The 18,671-nt window shown below is 38.4% G+C and overlaps 1 protein-coding gene and 2 pseudogenes across 10 annotated transcripts in view; 1 reads left to right on the forward strand and 2 right to left on the reverse strand.

The window, feature by feature from the left end:
• The window catches only part of LOC112830121 (killer cell lectin-like receptor subfamily F member 2), a 49,453-nt gene extending 38,062 nt beyond the window's left edge, over window positions 1–11,391 (reverse strand). Inside the window, exons 1-4 of one of the 10 annotated variants that reach the window (XM_073877996.1) lie at window positions 11,089–11,391; window positions 10,232–10,602; window positions 5,092–5,780; window positions 466–540 (exon numbers count right to left, since the gene is read on the reverse strand). The gene's annotated coding sequence lies outside the window, so the exon portion shown is untranslated. Of the gene's footprint in view, window positions 1–465; window positions 541–1,468; window positions 1,720–5,091; window positions 7,987–10,231 lie in introns of those variants that run through there. The other 9 variants (XM_025879818.2, XM_073877999.1, XM_073877995.1 and 6 more) reach the window with 9 other exon arrangements.
• A 2,639-nt stretch (window positions 11,392–14,030) lies between these two features.
• On the reverse strand, window positions 14,031–15,278 carry LOC112830138 (calmodulin-1-like; annotated as a pseudogene).
• A 526-nt stretch (window positions 15,279–15,804) lies between these two features.
• Window positions 15,805–18,429, forward strand: LOC141370175 (large ribosomal subunit protein eL27-like; annotated as a pseudogene).
• Window positions 18,430–18,671: the final 242 nt, after the last annotated feature.

Here is an 18,671-nt window from a genome sequence, read left to right on the forward strand (position 1 = left end):
TTTCACAGAAAAAAAATAACAAATTAGACCAGCATATATCTAAGTGGATATGAAACAGCAAACTGACTAATTGGGAGCCAGGTATATTATCAGGAGAATTGCTATTAAAAGGAGAAGATTTGGAACTAAAGGAGAAGTTCTTTCAGCAGTATCTTTACTAGAAGAGACCATTCTCCAAAAGGCTGGAGGAGAGTGGGGGAATATAGAAGGCAAATATGGTGAAGAAAAGAAGAAAAGAAGAAGGGGAAGAAGAAGAAGGAGGAGGAGGAGGAGGAGGAGGAGGAGGGGGAGGGGGAGGGGGAGGAGGAAAATGATGACAGAAGAAAGGAAATGATAACAATATTATGGCAACAGAACTTAGAGCAATTTAAAAAGCAAATTAAAAAGCTAAGATTGACCTTAAGATTATTCAGTGACTAAGAATTTTTTGTATTCTTGTACTTACCATATGAATATTGGAGTTACCTGTGTAAGTAGCAGAGATCATTTCTTTTCTATCTTTGGATTTACATCACCTAGTAGAACGCTTGAGGCATGTAGCTGTAAAAATATGTCTGTGTTAAATAAACAAATACACGAATGGGGTTGATGAAGCCCAGTTGGTGCGAAGTGCAGTTCATTTACATGAACACACTTAAGATTGGAGGCAGAAAATGAAAAAATGAGGTAGGTATTCACTTATTTTGAAATAATAGAAACAGATATTTTATGATTATTAAATAGTAGATGTTATTTCTAAATTGTTTTGAGTATTTATGGCATTCAGTGACACATATTATTTCATTTAACCGTTCAAACCACTCTATGAGGACTCTTCTTTCCAGTTTATTGATAAGGAAACTAAGTGGCAGCGAGAACAAGTTACTTGATGTGGGGTTGGAACTAGAATGTGGATCGCTACAGTCTGGCGCAGAGTCTGAACTCTTAAAACATATGACTATATCATTTCTCAAAACAAGCAGACAAATACACACACATTTTCCCAAAGACATCTATTCTATACCACCTAAAAGTCTTTCGTTTCTCTTTATCCTATAAGAAATTTTACCAGTGACTACTAATGTGTGAATAATCATCTTTTCAATCACTTACTGTGCATTTGATTCAACCAAGAGCAATAGCCTCCTAATTACTTATTATTAAGGAAACATTTTGATAGGTAAAATAATAAAAATGAGCATTAGGAACTTCAGGGTCTCCAAGACAAAGAGAGCAAAGTGGTCTTTTGACAACCACAGAAAAATTTCGTCATATGGAGGCCAGACCAAAAGATTCAAGAGGGAGAAATAGGTTATATAAAGAATGATTTTCTATAATTGTCTAGAAAAGGCAGGAATCATAAAGAAGAAATGGATAGGTTTATTGATAATCAAATGTGAAACTTGTGTACATCATAGCAAAAATGAAAGAAAAATAGCCACAAAACTGCATGAAATGTTATGGAACTGGTAGATTCCTTCCCTACTCAATACCATTCACCAAATAGTCAAATAACAAACATTATTTGATGGCACAACGTAATTTATTCAATGGCCAGAGAACGTAGAAGGGGAACTTATGCTCTAAAGACCCCTTCTCCTGAGAGGTAGAGGGGCATAGATGATATGGCTGGGGGGCAAACCAGCGGTGCTTAATGTCAGCCAGATTGCAGGAGGAGGAGATGACTTCCAGGAAGGTAGGCCACATTCCTTTTTCTTCCTTATTTCGTGGCACAACACCCTTGGGGAGGAGATTTTAGTATGTTAATGTAATACAATGAAGGAATATTATGAACTTTGGCCCACTTTGTCATCTTGGGCCTGTCTGGTTCAATCCAGTTTCTTGTGGTCTGACATCAGGTTTATCTGGGTGGGAACACCTACAGGGGAGATACTAGAAAAACACCCAGCTTTTACAAAAGTTCTCTATGGAGCTCTTTGGGGCTCATCTGGTGACAGAAACACAACTTTTTTCTATGTTAGTTGATTAATTGTATTTTCCCTTATGCTTAAAATTTTTTACCAGATCTATTGAGGTATAATTGACATAAAATAAAATACACATGTTTAAAGAATACAGATTGATAAATTTGATATACATATGCACCTGACACCATGACCACAATTAAAATAATGAACATATCCATTATCTTCAGTTTACTCCCGCTCCTTTGTGATCATCCCAAATCTCTCTGCCCCACCTCAGTCACTAGGCTATGTCTTTTGTCACTGTAGTTAGGTTTGAATTTTCTGGAATTTTATGTAAATTGAATTATAAGATATGCACTCTTTTTCACAGACTTGGTTCATTCACTACAATTATTTTAAAATGCATTGGTTGTATTTTATATGTCAGATGTCATTGTTATTTTATCACTGAATAGTATTCTCTTTTCTAAATGTACCACAATTTCTCGAACCAATTCACTGGTTGTTGGACATTTGGCTTATTTCCAGTTTTGGCTGTTAGAAATAAAGTTGCTATGAACATTTGTATACAAGTCTCTGTATGAACATATGCTTTCATTATTCCTGAATAAAAACCTAAGAGTGGAATGGTTCAGTCATATGAAACGTGTATATTACCTTTTAAAAATAACTTTATTGAGATAGGATTTACATATACCATAAAGTTCATCAGCTTAAAATGTATGGTTCAATGTTTTCTAGCATACCGACAGGGCTGTGCAACCAAACATAAAACCTTGTTGCCATGAGCAGTCACTCACACCCCTCTCCACCTCAGAAAACCACTAATCTGCTATCTCTACAGATTGGTTTATTCTAGATGTATTACATAATGTCATACCGCTAATGTCAACCACTAATCTGCTATCTCTACAGATTGGTTTATTCTAGATTTATTACATAATGTCATATAATATGTAGCCTTTGTCACTTAACACAATGTTTGTCTTTTTAAGAAATAGCCAGATTGTTTTCCAAGGATGTTGTGCCATTTTCTGTTCCCCCACCAACATCATATGAGTTCCAACAGCTGCATCACTTGCCAGCACTTAGTGTGATCAAACTTTTTGATTTTATACATTATAACACAGGTGTCTGGTCTCTAATTTCCATTTTCTTAATGACTAATGATGATAAGCATCTTTTCATGTGCTTATTTACCATCCATATATCTTTTTCTGTGAAGTGTCCATTCAAATCTTTGTTTAATTGCTTCTTTTATTATCACTGAGTTTTGAATGTTATATATATAATAAATATACATATTTATGTATAACAGATATAAAATATATTTTTTCTTCAAGTCCTTTATGAGACATGTGATTTGCAAAAATGTTTTTCCTAGTCAGTGGCCTGTCTTTTCATTTCTTTAAGAGCATCTTTCAAAGACCTGTTCTTAATTTTGATGAAGTGCAATTTATATATATTTTTTCTTTTATGTATCCTGCATTTGGGGTTCTATCTTAAAAAAATCTTTACTTATCTCAAGCTCAAAAGATTTCTCCTCTGCTTTCTTCTAGAGCTATTATAGTTTAGGGCTTTATATTAGATCTATGACCCATTATAGATTAATTTAGAAATAATTAAGTTTATCCCCAGGTTAATATTTGTATATGATGTGAATTATAGATTGAAGTTCATTATTATTGTATATTGATCTTATATCCTACACCTTGTAAACTCATTTGTTGATTGTAGCAAACTTTTTCTATTTTCTCTAGTATTCTCTACAAATTGCCTACAATTGTGCCTTTCCATTTGGGGTAACTTTTATCCCTTTTTCTTCACCTACTGTAGTTTTTCTGTGTTCTATTTCATTGATTTTTCAATTTTATCTTAACTGTTTCCTTTCTTCTGCTTATGTTGGATTTCACTTGTTTTTTTTTTCCAATTTTGTAAGATGAAAACTATAATCCTTCATTTAAGATCTTTCTTCTTTTTATGTGGTATATATACACAATGGAATATTATGCAGCCATCAAAAGGAATGAGATCTTGCCATTTGCAACGACGTGGATGGAACTGGAGGGTGTTATGCTGAGTGAAATAAGTCAATCAGAGAAAGACATGTATCACATGACCTCACTGATATGAGGAATTCTTAATCTCAGGAAACAAACTGAGTGTTACTGGAGTGGTTGGGGGTGGGAGGGATGGGGTGGCTGGGTGATAGACATTGGGGAGGGTATGTGCTACGGTGAGTGCTGTGAATTGTGCAAGACTGTTGAATCACAGATCTGTACTTCTGAAACAAATAACGCAACATATTTTAAGAAAAAAGGAAAAGAAGAAGATAACAGGAGAGGAAGAAAAGGGGAGTATGTCAGAGGGGGAGACGAACCATGAGAGATGATGGACTCTGAAAAACAAACTGAGGGTTCTAGAGGGTAGGGGGGTGGGGGGATGGGTTAGCCTGGTGATGGGTATTGAGGAGGGCACGTTTTGCATGGTGCACTGGGTGTTATGAACAAACAATGAATCATGGAACACTGCATCAAAAACTAATGATGTAATATATGGTGATTAACATAACAATAAAAAAAATTAAAAAAAAAAAAAGATCTTTCTTCTTTTTTATTTATAGTCGTAAATTTTTGAATAAGTACTGCTTTACTAGCATTTTACAAATTTTTATGTTTGTGTTCATTTACAAATAGTTTTTTTGTAATTTCTTATTTGATCCACAGATTATTTATAAATGCATTATTTAGTTTACAAATATTTGGGAATTTCCTAGATATCTTTCCATTGTTGATTTCTAATTTATTTCCATTTTGGTCTAACAGCATGTTTTATTTAACTTGAATAATTCTACATCTATTAAGGTTTGTCCTGTTTTATGGTCCAGAATATAGTCTATCCTGTTAAGCATTCTGTGTGCACTTGAAAAGCATATGTATACTGCAGGTGGAATGTTCCATAAATGTCAGTTAATGCAAATCATAGATTAGGGGAAATATTTGTAAATTATCTATTTGATAAAGGACTTTTATTCAGAATGTATAAAGAACACTTACAGTTCAATAATAAGAAAATAAGGAGCCTAAGTTAAATATACTCAAAATACAGGAATAGACATTTCATCTAAGAAGTTATATCAGTAGCTAATGAGCACACGAAAAGATGTGCTTAGGATACTACTTACGAATGTGGATATTAAAAACTTAATAGCAGCATTCTTCTTTCTTCTCCTGCAAATTCCAGCAGCCTTTGTTTCTCTGGCCCCTAGGCTCCTTTTCAACTCAGGGAGGCTGCCAGGATGGGCTCTGTCTGGAGTCTCACTGCCCTGCAGTCTGGAAACATCCTCAAGTCAGTAAGCTAGAGCAATCACAGAACAAACTTCATTTGTTTTCCCATTTCTCAGAGATGACTGATGTGCAGTGTTCCTAAAAGCCATTTTTACAAAGACTGTTTGTTTTTTTAGTTGTTTCAAATGAGACAAACAGAACTAATAGAAGTTTGTTTCTTGTTTGTTTATTATAGTAAGACTCATTCATTTACAGGGGCTGAGAAGTCTTGTAATCTGCTGTCTGCAAACTGGAAAACGAGGAAAGCTGGTGGTGTAATTCAGTCTGAGTCCAAAGGCCTGAGAGACAGGAATGCCGATGTCTAAAGGCAGGACAAGATGCATGCCCCAGCTCAAGCAAAGAGCAAATTCACCCTTCCTCTGCCTTTTGCTCTATTCAGACCTTCAACAGATTGGGTGATGTCCACCTGTAGTGATGAGGGTGATCTTCTTTACTCAGTCTACTGATTCAAATGCTAACCTTGGTGTGCCTGGGTGGCTCAGTTGGTTGGGCATCTGCTTTCAGCTCAGGTCATGATTTCAGGGTCCTGGGATAGAGACCCGCATCAGGCTCCCTGCTCAGCAGGTAGTCTGCTTCTCCCTCTCCCTCTGTGATTGCTCTCACTCTCTCTCTCAAATAAATAAATAAAATTTAAAAATAAATAAAAGAATGAATGTTAACCTCTTCCAGAAACATCTTTGCAGACTCCCGCAGAAATACACAATTATGGGGCATCCCTTAGCCCAGTCAAATTGACATACAAAATTAAGTATCTATGCACCTTAAATTGCCTGGTTACAGCCTGAGAGAGAACTGGTTTAGCAAGTGTGAAAAATTAAAAGCTTTTCATGCACTACAAACTCAGTATGCATCAATGTCATAACAAGGTTGCCAAAGAGGAGAGGAAAAAACACAACAAAGCAGCTTCAGTTTGGTTTAACAGAGGTAAATGGTCTGGAATGAGAAAGGCCATGTTTCTACTCTCCCTGCCTTGCATGAATTAGATCACTCCTGGAATAGTGCACTCAAGTCTGGGGATTGCTCTGAACTGGACCTGGCAATATGGGGCACAAATGAAAGAGAGAGCCCCTGTAGGTCTTCCACTTCCTTGGAGTGATCTGTCATCTCAGCTTCCATCTTAGGCTTCCACATTAAGAGAAAAAGTCATTCATTCATTCAGCACTTACTCTCTGAAAAGCACAGGAATGTGTCCAGAGGTGGATCTTCTTCGAAGCTGGTGAAACTGAAGCTTCAAACTCCTTTCTGGCCTGGGTCCCTTCTAAGGCATTTTTGGATGAACCGAGGCAGTGTGTCTTCATAGCTGTATGTTTTTGCAAATTTGTAAACCTAAGATATAACTAATCAATGCTGTCTCTTTCTGTTCTGATCTGCTTTCCATCACATCACATTTCCTTCCACGTGTGTCGATGTCATTGGAGGGGTGGCCAACATTTTTTTTTTAATCTTCTGAAGGGAAAGTTGAGGTGGCATTTTCAACTTAGTTAAGTGGCATGAATATATGTAGTTTTCTCTTATATGTTTAGGTATAAAAATATTCTTTCTAGCCTTCCGGGCATAAGTATGGCTTCCAGGAATATTCTTAACTGCCATGGTACAGACTTACCTTGTATCATAACATAAAGGTGCAAGACCAGAAGTCATATCATGATAAGACTGGATACTATGGAACCCAGAACCAGAAGCAAGTAGGAAAGGGGGGGTAGGGGGAAAAATTTGAAATGTACAAAGACATAGTCTGGTCTATGGAAAATCCTTCCAAGTATCGCACAAGTAAAACTGTAAATGCAAGACTGATTCTCATCCATGCTTAGACAAAAGGGAATTTCCTTCCTGTAGGATAACATAAAAATATACTACACCACTGCGATGAGGACATCAGTGACATGTTGGAAAATGAAGGTCGTGAGGTCCAAGAGTTTTTAAGATTCATCCTTGAATAAGAACACTTGAAATATTCCCAAATCTTACAGCTATTTTAGGAAATAACTTATAAACACAACATCACCATTAACAAGTTGTGATGTTCAAAAAAAAAATTTCAAAACTCTTAATAATATGAAACAAGTGTGTGTCAACCATGCTTACTATCAAAAATAGCGTTATAAATTCTTCTTTTTTTTTTTAGATCGGAGGGTTTCCTCTTGTTCCAACTTAAGTGGAAGTGGGATCTGAATTACAATTTAAAAATCAGAAACCATCAGCATTGTGAACAAATCTAGAAGATCGTAAAAGAAATAACTATCAAAGTAAAGCTCCTAATAAATGCTTTTTGAGGTCACAGAAGTGTGGGAAAGATACACGTCTATATTTGTGAGGAGGAAAATCAACTGCAAAGAGGAGGAAAAACAAAGGTAGGAGGGAATAATCCGCTGCTCTTGAGACTAAAAAAAAAACAACTTACAGAATGTAAGGACATACGACCTAAGTCTTTAGAGAACCGTTTTAGTTCTGAATCAAAAATCAAAATTTGTTACTGGTGGCTTATGTAGAAGTAATAGGATAGGAGCCCAGATCAATTAAAGATGTGGTAAGCCAACATAAATTTACTGAGATGATCACTGAATTTGTATTAGATGTCAGAATACCCACAGAAGTCCCAATTGCTCCTCTCTATGATGGTTTATCTAGAATTTGAGACCTGAAAAACTCATTATACTACGGTTTCAACATTGAGATTATGTTCCATGCATTTATTTTATTTTATTTTTAAAAATTTTAATCAGATATGAGCGTGTTTGATACCTGTTTATGTCTTAAAATTGTTTTATTCCTTATAAATAAGGCAGTTAAAATAGTGAAATGCCTTTTGTCTTATAAAATTATTAAAAATATTTGCTATGGGTGGGGGGCAGTGCACCTGGGTCGCTCAGTCGGTTAAGTGTCTGCCTCCAGCTCAGGTCATGATCCCAGGGTCCTGGGATCGAGCCCCGCATCGGGCTCCCTGCTCAGTAGGGAGTCTGCTTCTCATAGGTAGCAATATTTTTTAAAAGATTTTATTTATTTGACAGAGAAAGACACAGCGAGAGAGGGAACACAAGCAGAGGGAGTGGGAGAGGGAGAAGCAGGCTTCCCGCGGAGCGGGGAGCCCGATGCGGGGCTCGATCCCAGGACCCTGGGACCATGACCTGAGCCAAAGGCAGACGCCCAATGACTGAGCCACCCAGGCGCCCCAGGAGTCTGCTTCTCTTCTCCTGCTCATGCTCTCAGTCTGTCTCTCTCAAATAAAGAAAATCTTTTAAAAAATATTGCTACCTATTTTCCATGATGAATCTTAACTCACATCACACAAATAGAAAGAATGACAGCTTTTAATTACCAGTCTATACTAAGGAAATACAAAGGATGAGACAGAAATATGTGCACTTTTTTTTACTTAAAGTGTCCATTCAGATTCTTGATACATTTTGACACATTTCATCAATGTCTTATACTTTGAAGAAAAAAAAGGTCTATAAGTCTTAAGTAAGAAATGAGCACTTAAACTATTAATTTACGTTTTTTTCTGAGCAAACAAGGGCAAATATTCTCAGTTGTTTTCTCTATTCATTACTATATATTCTGAATAATCTTATGAAAAATAACGACATGGTCATTTTTGAAATAATATGAATTCAGAATGAAAGAGTTGATTTCCGGAGTATTAGAGAAAGGAAACACTAGTCAGAGAATCAAGTACAATTTCCGTGAAAAGGAAAGATAGCATCTCCTGTTCACACGTAACCTGTTATTTCTACCTGATCGTCAGAAAAGGCAGAGCTTAGTCACAAGCTATACAGGATTTAGTCACAGCAACTCATCATATATTGTAAAAATTTCCTTTGTTCTTTTTGTGTTGGTGAAAGCTTAAGACAACTGAAAATAAATCCTAAACTAATAGAACTAAAACATGTTTTTAGGCTTGTGTCTCATAACTCCTCTGGTAATAATCTGTTAACATAAAAATTTGAATTGTTGACCCTGAGATGGCAATATAGATTGAAACAATGTAGAAATAATTACAGTGTTGTAAAAAGTATTTTTCTAACTAATGAAATCATAGAATTTGAGTGGGGGAAGAGATAATGAAATGGACTACATTTGTAACTTTGTAACTGAAATCAACCATAGATATAAGCATTGCTCCAAATTTGTCATTGTAGCTTTTAAAAAGTGCAGATTACTGGTCCCCAACCCAGAAGATTCTAATCCAACAGACTCGGGACAGTACATGGGAAAGATAGATGATGATAGATGATAGATAGATAGATAGATAGATAGATAGATAGATAGATAGATGATAGATAATTTTTTTTTTTGAGAGAAAGTGAGACAGAGAGCACTTGAGAGTTGGGGGTGGAGTGGTCAGAAGAGAGGGAGAGTGAGAGAATCCCAAGCAAGCTCCACACTCAGTGAGGAGCCCAGCTCCAGGCTCGATCTCACCACCCTGAGATCATGACCTGAGCCAAAATCAAGAGTCTGACACTTAACCAACTGAGCCACCCAGGCACCCCTGGGATATATATTTCAAACAAAAAACTCTCCAGATTATTGTGACACACAACATAATATGGAGCCATTGATCTAAACTAATAGTTCGTTCTTGAAAAAGAAAAGAAAAAAAATCTGAAGGTGTGAACTGGTCACCCAGATAACTGTGATAAAAAGAAGCTAGTACACAGTGTAACTGAGTCTGCCTCCAGCATTCTTCTTATCATACAATATTGCTCTATTAATTATTGCATATGTTATTAAAAAGTGACTCTTTTACTTCAATAAATGTACTTTGACTAAAATGAAATTGATAACTTAAAGTAAAATTGAGCATCTTATTATTTTTATTACCCCAAATATCTCAATCTTTACTAGCTAGGTCATATGCCAGGTCATATTTTCCCTCAGTGCCCAAATCACAATTATTCCAACCTCTATCTCTTTTACAGAGAAAATCAGCATTTACAAGGTTCCCCTTGCCAAATCTGATTCCAGGGAGATTCTTACCTTTTTTTACAAATATGCATTGTTTATGACTTCAGCCAGGATGCCTCTAGAAGGTAAAATTGAATTACAAAGAAGTTGAGTAATTTGCCCAGAGTCACAGAGGAAATAAGCAGAAAGTCAAGGCTTCCCACACACAGCCTGGCTCCCACGCTCACCTAATCCCAAACCACTACCATCTGGGGCCTAGATGCTGGAGCTCTTGGCAAAGCCACTCACCTTCTGCGCAAAGTGAGAGGAGCCCTCCCAGTCCAAAGAGGTTGAGGTTCCACAGCCCCTCACCTCCCCGTAGGTTTTGAGGTGCTGCTGTTGATGCACCTCCCTCAGGGAAGCCCCATGGAGCCCATGGTTTGAAGCTGTCTTGTCAGATATGACTGGAGAGAATTTAACGGCAAGATTAATCTCTGTGAACTCCGAGGAGCTGAGAGAACCACTGCTAGCCTTGTGGAATCCTTTACACACAGGAAAAAAGCACCCCGGGTTAGGGATGGAGGGGGTAGGGGTACTTTTCATGAAAGCATCTCCTCTGAATTGAAGAATTACAAAAGGTGCTCCCTTCTGCCCTGAGGTAGCACCTCCCCACCACCACTACCACCCCCCACCCAGATGCAGGACTTCTGGGTTTTCTTATAATTTATCATTCCTCTGGCTGTTTTCTCCTATTATAGATGTAGGCTTATTTTTTAATCCAAAATTGTTTGCTTTAAAATTACCTTCGCCACGTACAACATTCTAGCTACAGTATTTTGCCTTAGAGATAATGAGATTCTTTACAACTGCCAACAACATGTCGACTGCGTAACTGGAAAAATTAAATGTTATTGCGCATACAGAAATACCAACAAGTCCACTATACTTACTGCCAGGACTAGCGGGAGATTTGATAATATTCCCGGTGAAAGAAGAAAGAAAAAAAGAAAGAGAGAGAAGAAGGAAGGAAGGAAGAAGGAAGGAAGGAAGGAAGGAAGGAAGGAAGGAAGGAAGGAAGGAAGGAAGGAAGGAGAAAAAAAAAATCAGCGTTCTATCGTGTTTTCGTTCTGTTCCATGATGAAACTAGCCGGTTCTGAAGAATCATCAGCACCAGCGGAAGAAACATCTTCGGTCTCAGCGAGAGGAAGTGGCGAAGCGGCTCTAGTTACTTTTCTCTCTGCAACGGCGGCAGGGAGCAGGGGACGGGGGTGGGGGTGGGGGCGGACGGGCTGCGCCAGGACTTTCTGTGCTCGCGTGTCCCCGCAGTGCGGCGCGCGACGCTGGCCTGTCCTCCCGCGCGTCCCGCATGCTTGCGGTGGCGTTCTGCAGCCGGGCCTGGAGGAGGGGAGGAAGTGACAGCGGCTCCGAGGTCTCTCCGGGCCGGGTCCCCGGAGCTCTCGGCGCGGGGGCGGCGGGGGCCGTTGCTGCGAGGCCCCTTCTCTCCTTCAGCTATTTTCCCTGCCCGGAGCTGGGGCCCCGGTGCCACGCCCTCCCGACCGCCCCCCAGAAGTAGCGGGGGGCTGGCCTGGCGAGACCACGGAGAAGACTAGAGGCTGGGGAGGGAGATGCCGGCTCTGGAAGCCACCGGTGACCTGGACAGGGCCAGTTTGGGTGAAGAGGTAAGAAAAAAGCAAACAGACTTCCCGAATGGGTTCAAGAGAGAACAGAAGAGAAGTGAAGAGGAGACTGTAGACATTCTTTTGAAGAGCTATGCACCAGCACAGCTGGGAATTGTAATCAGTACAATGCAATCGTGATTAAAGCAGTTTAACCCCAAAGGATCCTTCGCTTTTCTAGACTCTGGTTTATGTTAACTTATTTAGGAGTTAAATCAGTTAGCTTAAAACCATTGTTTTATTCCTGGTCGCAGACGACGGAGGCAGGACTGGAGCATCGAGGTTTCCACGTGGATTCTAGGATCCAGAAAGGAGAGCCCTGAAGGAATAGCGCTGAACGGCAGTATTAAACCACAGAATGTTCTTCATCACGAGCTTTCCCAAGGCACACCATGCTGACAATCTTCTCATTATCTTATTTACATTTTGCACCGCAGGCCTCTAGATCTCTACTCTGTTCATCAGAGAGAAAACCTTACCGAGAAACATGCTAATGGTTCTCACAGAAAAATGACTCCTGGCTGGAGAGCAGAATAATCTGTAAAGAAAGATATACTGCTGTGGTCATGACCCAGGATCCAAACAAATAGGTGAGGACTTGAATAATGTCTGGGAGTGTCCATAGTTTTTAGTTAGCTAATTAGAAAAGGAAATTTCTCTGCAATTATATTTTTATGTTATTCCTTTGTGTGACATAACAAAACACAAGTAATAACCCATTGTCAGAAGGGTGTTTTGAGTCATTCATTGAGTAACTACTGGTTGCTCCATCTTTTGTTCCTGGGAAACATGACAGGTCCCTCTACGCACAGCGCCTACACTGGAGGGTAAGTATGAGTCCACTTTGAGGAGGTAAAGCCTGAGATGAAATTAAGTATTAGCCAGAAAGCATAATTAGAGATGAGTTGAAGGTGTGCAGGGAATGGAGGAGGGTTTTCTGAGTAGTGGAAGCTATCTTTGGGTCACCTCCCTCATTGCTAGGCCAGATTTAAGTAGCTGTTGTTGTATAACAATGAAAGAAAATCTGAGAAAGTGAGTATAGAAGTGGTTTTTCAGGGAGAAAGAAGTCAGGTAGCTTCCAAATAATCTCCTTTTCCAAATAACCTGACCCCGTGTATTCCTCTCTTCCTGCCCCATAGCTCCTTCCATAGAACTATCTTTGTTCCTTTACATTTCCAGAAAATCCAATATATGCCAAAGGCTTTGTATCTCCATGGATCTATTAGATAGGGTTGTAATAAAATATTATCTCGTAGGCATCATGGGGTGAATTAGCAGAGATAGTAAAGGATTTTCTCTTTCAGAAACTGTCAGAAAATTGCTCAAATATATTTCAGAAATGCTGATAATTTAATTTTGCTTTCTTTTTTTTTTTCAAGTTTAGGAGATTTTTCGTTGTTGTTTCCCAAATGAACTATGACCTGCTCTTCACACTGGGGCTTCTATCTGTATGTCCTCAATTCCATGACAAAGCATTAATCAGAACTTGGCTTTTAGCTGTACCTGCAGGCAATTTTTACTTTCACCACATGTTGGGCAGGGCTCGTCACCATAACAAATCCTTCATTCCAAAGCATTAGCAGAACACATGTGTTACTGAAGATTTATAGGGAGCTTCATTAAAGGAGAGGTTCACAGTGCATAGGATACACCATTTAAAAAAATACATCATTTCTTATTTCCATGTCATTTCTTATGTCTTTTTTTTTTTTAAGTTAATGGTCTTTTTTTATTGGAATTAAAAAAAAAGACTAGCATTTACAACTGGGAATGTACGTAAATTGTAATTTCTTGATCGGCAATGTTGATGCTTGTGCTGAAGTCCACAGCCACAACCTACTCTGCTGGCTCCAAGTCATGGTTCAGGAGGTTTTAAAAACAGAAAGTCCAAAGATGCTCCCTTGGTAAAGGTTTCTTGTTTTAAAAAAAAAAAATTTGTGTGAATGGTGACAGCCTGACCCCCATTTCGCTCTAGGACAACATGGGACTATGGTAAACCAACACACACGGCATGCCACCGGGGTGAGTGTCATGGTCACCATGGGTGGGGGTGCCCGGAAGTACGAGAGGGCCGTCCTGCTAAGTGGGGCAGCGTCTAGACAGTTTATCCTTCACCCATTTCTCTGCACAGCACCCTGAGGTAAACCAATTTTAAATGTTTTGTTTTCAGTAAACCAGCTATGACAATTTATACTAACAAATTGAACTAGAACCCATTTGAAGAAGTTTTAAATTTGTTTTTTTCATTTTTTGTTTTTAATACAAATGCCTGACTGTGCTCAATTGTCAAGCTGCATGCATGAAAAACTGGCCAACCCAAACAGTGTATTAATCATGAGCAAATGGAACTGCAAGGAGTCCATTAGATGCTTCATTGTCATTAAGATAGTACAAGTATTTATATCATAAAACTGATATGTAGCTTGATCTTTAGGGGACAGGACCACCAACCAATAGATGCAGATTTTGTGTGTGTGGACAGAAGATACTTTTGACATTCAGTTTTGCTATATAGAAACAGAATGAGTAAATGAACTTTTTTTTTTTTTTTTGCAAGAGGTAAGTAAAAGATTCATTTTGATTCTTCTAGAAGGGGAAAATGAGTTGAAAGTAGGCCTCCATTTTGCCGTCATCATCTGTACGAATTCTTCATAGGTGACTTGCCCATCTCCATCAATATCTGCTTCTCTGATCATTTCATCTATTTCTTCATCTGTTAGTTTTTCTCCTAAGTTGGTCATGACATGACGTAGCTCCGCCGCGCTGATGTAACCGTTGCCATCCTTGTCAAAGACTCGGAATGCCTCGCGAATTTCTTCTTCACGGTCTGTATCTTTCATTTTTCTAACATCATAGTCAAAACTTCTGGGAAGTCAATGGTGCCATTTCCATCAGCATCCACTTCGTTGATCATATCCTGCAACTCGGCTTCTGTTGGGTTCTGACCCAGTGACCTCATGACAGTTCCAAGTTCCTTTGTTGTGATGGGTCCACCGCCATCAAATAGGGAGAAAGCTTCCTTGAACTCAGCTATCTGTTCTTCAGTCCCCTGATCAGCCCTGGTGCTAGCAAAGGGAAGAAGAGCAGAGGGAGCGAGGGTGGTGGCACGAGCGCAGGGGCTGTGAAGGCTGGGGCGCCTCTGCTCCTGCTGCCGCTGCTGCTGCTAAGGCGCGATGTGCGCTCAGCGCTGTGCAGCGTCCGCCGCCCGACTGCGAGTAACCAAGCCGCGCCCGCGAGGCTCCCAGCACCACTGCCCTTCGTGTCATTTTTTATTTCTTGAAAGCTGAACAGACAGCTAATTTCCTTTATCTCACCCCTGCCCTGTACCTGTTACTCTGGGAGAATCACAACCCATTTAGGGTATATGGCTCCTGAAGTTATCCTACCCAGCAGCACGCTCTGAGGTCACACTCTCCGTCCACTAAGAACCTCCCCCCTTATCTTTCTTCAGTCATGTGTTTATTGTCTGCCCACTCAATCCCATTCTTCTCAACCTACGTCTTAAAGAGGGCCTATGGAAAAAAATGAAAGTTGTGCTAATGATCCACTTTGAACATGGATTTTAAAACCATACCATGATAATGAAGACTTCAAGAAGAATATATATACATGGGGCTGTACACCTCCAAATAAAGGGACTCAAAGTGACAAGCTTTTTGTGTTAAATAAATGTTTTTTATTGCTTGTTTTTTCCTTACAGTTGTCATCCCTTGCTGCTCAGTCTCATGTTCCTCTCTAGGCATATTTTCATCCCTCGCTTCTCATCTACTATTTACAGTTTGTGAACTGATCAGAAAATCAAACCCATTAGAATTGTGCATAATATAACTACATAACTGATTTTGAATCAGTATCTGAATGGGACACTCTTCTGAATAGTACATATTAGCCTTATTTTGAGCACATTGTTTCAGCAGACCTTTATAAATTAATAAACTATGTCTCTATTTATTACCTTAGGTATTTTATTTTAAACTCAGTTATGGGACTTTTTCCTCAGATAAAATTTAATTAGCCAAATGTTTTAATTCTTGAGTAGTATATAGTCTCTAGTGACTAAATGCAGATTTCCTAATGTATAAAAGCAGAGTCAAAGACGTCCTGGGAATGATTCAGTTAATAAAGTTCTATCTTTTCCCTATTACAAATAAGGCTGCAAGGTACATCACTGCACGGGTGGTTAATCTAAGAACTTCTGCCCAACAGAAAAGTACAAGTAGGAATGCAAATATATACACATTCTTCAATTTTATTACATATTGATAAATTTTTCTTAAAAGTAATTGTAATAACATATTTTATTAGGTAATGAGAATTATAGAAAATTATTGGTCATTGATTTCTCAAATATTGCCTCTCTTTTTTTTTATTTTGTTTTCTCCTAGACTTCTTAATAGACATGTTCTGGAATATTCTTATTCTATCTTCCGAGTTTTTAAATGTTTTACATATTGTTAATCTTTTTATTATCCCCAGCTCCAAGTTCCATTACATTAATTATCCCTTCAGTTTAACTAAATCAGTCGTCCAATTCATTAAAATTTTTTTTTCATTTCTAAAAGTTCTATGTAGTTATGTAAAAAAATTGTTCTTATTCTTGAATCTTGTTCTTTCCTTATAATTTCCTTCACTTCCTACTATACTGTTTCATGTCATTACTTACATGGTTTTGTGTTCTTCTCTTTCTAATCTTTCTCTTTGTTACTTCTGTTGACTCTCCCAGGTAGTGTTTTTGGTTTTCTACTCTGAACTAAACTTTGGTGTGGATTTTCCCACATCGTGGAAGTGTCACGCCGAAATAGTTTTTTTTATTTAATTGAGGCAAAATTGATGTAATGTAAAATTAACTCTTTTAAAGTGAATAACTCAGTGGCATTGAGTACACTCACAATATTGTGCAACCACCACTTCTATCTAGTTTCAAGACATTTTGATCATCCAAGACAAACCCCCATACCCATTCAGCAGTTGTTCCCCATTCCTCATCACTACACATAGCCCCTGTCAACAACCAATCTGCATCTGTTTCTATATTGTCACCTATTCTGGATATTTCATATACATAGAATCACACACACTGGGTGATCTTTTTTGTGTGGTTTCTTTTACTTAGCATCATGTTTTCAAAGATTATCCACATTGTAGCATGTGTCAATACTTCATTTTTTTAAAAAAAGATTTTATTTATTTACTTATTTATTTATTTGAGAGAGAGAATGAACAGGGGGAGGGGCAGATGGAGAGAGAATCTGAAGCAGACTCCACACTGAGCATAGAACCCAATGTGAGGCTGGATCTCGCAAGGCTTGATCTCAAGACCCTGAGATCATGACCTAAGTTGAAACCAAGAGTCAGATGCTTAACCGACTGAATCACTCAGGTGCCACAGTATTTCATTTTTTTATGTCTACATAATATTCCAACTCCAGAAATAATTTTGCATTTGTCTCTGCTTGTTACCACAGAGTTATTGATGGTTTAGCATCATTTTTGGTGCGTGTCAGTTTCATGCCCCAGGGTAGCAAGAGCAAAAAGAGAACAAAATAGAAATATCAGAATCAAGAAGAGAAGCTCTGGCCATTTCTTCCTCTCTGCTGTAGACTCAAGTGGCTGGTGTCAAGATGGGCAAGTTCATGAAACCTGGAAAGGTGGTGCTGGTCCTGACTGGACGCTAGTCTGGATGCAAAGTCGTCACTGTGAAGATCGTTGATGATGGCATCTCAGATCATTCCTCCAGCCATGCTCTGGTGGCTGGAATTGGCCACTATCCCTGCAAAGTGACAGCTGCCATGGGCAAGGAGAAAGTCACCAAGAGGTCAAAGACTGAGTCTTTTGTGAAAATTTATAACTACAGTCACCTCATGCCCACAAGGTACTCTGTGGATATCCCTTGGACAAAACTGTCATCAACAGGATATCTTCAGAGACCCTGCTCTTAAATGCAAGGCCCAACAAGAGGCCAAGGACAAGTTCAAGGAGAGATACCAGACTGGCAAGAACAAATGGTTTTTCCAGAAGCTGCAGTTTTAGATCCATTTTGTTTCAGTCATTAAAAATAAATAAATAAATAAATAAATAAATAAATAAATAAATAATAAATAAATAGAGAGAGAGAGAGAGAGAAGAAGCCCTGTCCTGCTGCAATGCCCCTTCAAAAGGGAAAAAGCTTAGAGTCTAGCCCATTAAAGCAGAGCAGGTAATGAAAGCATGAACGGTAAATAGGACACTAACCTGATACCTGACACAGACTGAGAGTGACTACCTTCTGTTAGGGAGAAACTTCTATGAGGAGAAAATATTTTAATTATGAGCTAAAACATCAGGGATATCTAGTCTTCCATACTGCCTGAACTTAGTGATCATACAGATGGCCTCAATGTGCCACTTTATATAATATTGAAAATCCAGAATTAGTTTGAATGTGATTTTAGCTGTTTTATAATCTGTATACAAATCTAATAATGCAGCATTTCAAGTTCATCAGGGATTGATCAAGATTTTTGCTAGTTTATCATTCCCTTTCTATACCACTAGAGTCAACCATAAAATACAAAACTGTACATGTTTTGAAACTGGTAAACCCATAGAAGTCATAGTTTTTCTTGACCATTTATATTCCAGAGGATGTAGCTGATGATTCTGAATTTAGGCTACATACTATTCTATTCAAGTTCTACATGTAAACCCCTACTGTAAACAGAAGTTACTATTTCACCATGATTCAGTTTGTACCTAACAAAGATATTTACAGCAGAAAACAAAACTACCATTGTTTGTACTTTTTCTTTTTCTTCTTCTTCTTCTTCTTCTTCTTCTTCTTCTTCTTCTTCTTCTTCTTCTTCTTCTTCTTCTTCTTC

This window comes from Callorhinus ursinus, unplaced genomic scaffold, assembly GCF_003265705.2.
Source record: "Callorhinus ursinus isolate GAN/ISIS: 27379988/994484 unplaced genomic scaffold, GSC_fseal_2.0 scaffold27, whole genome shotgun sequence".
In the NCBI taxonomy this organism is placed as follows: domain Eukaryota; kingdom Metazoa; phylum Chordata; class Mammalia; order Carnivora; family Otariidae; genus Callorhinus; species Callorhinus ursinus.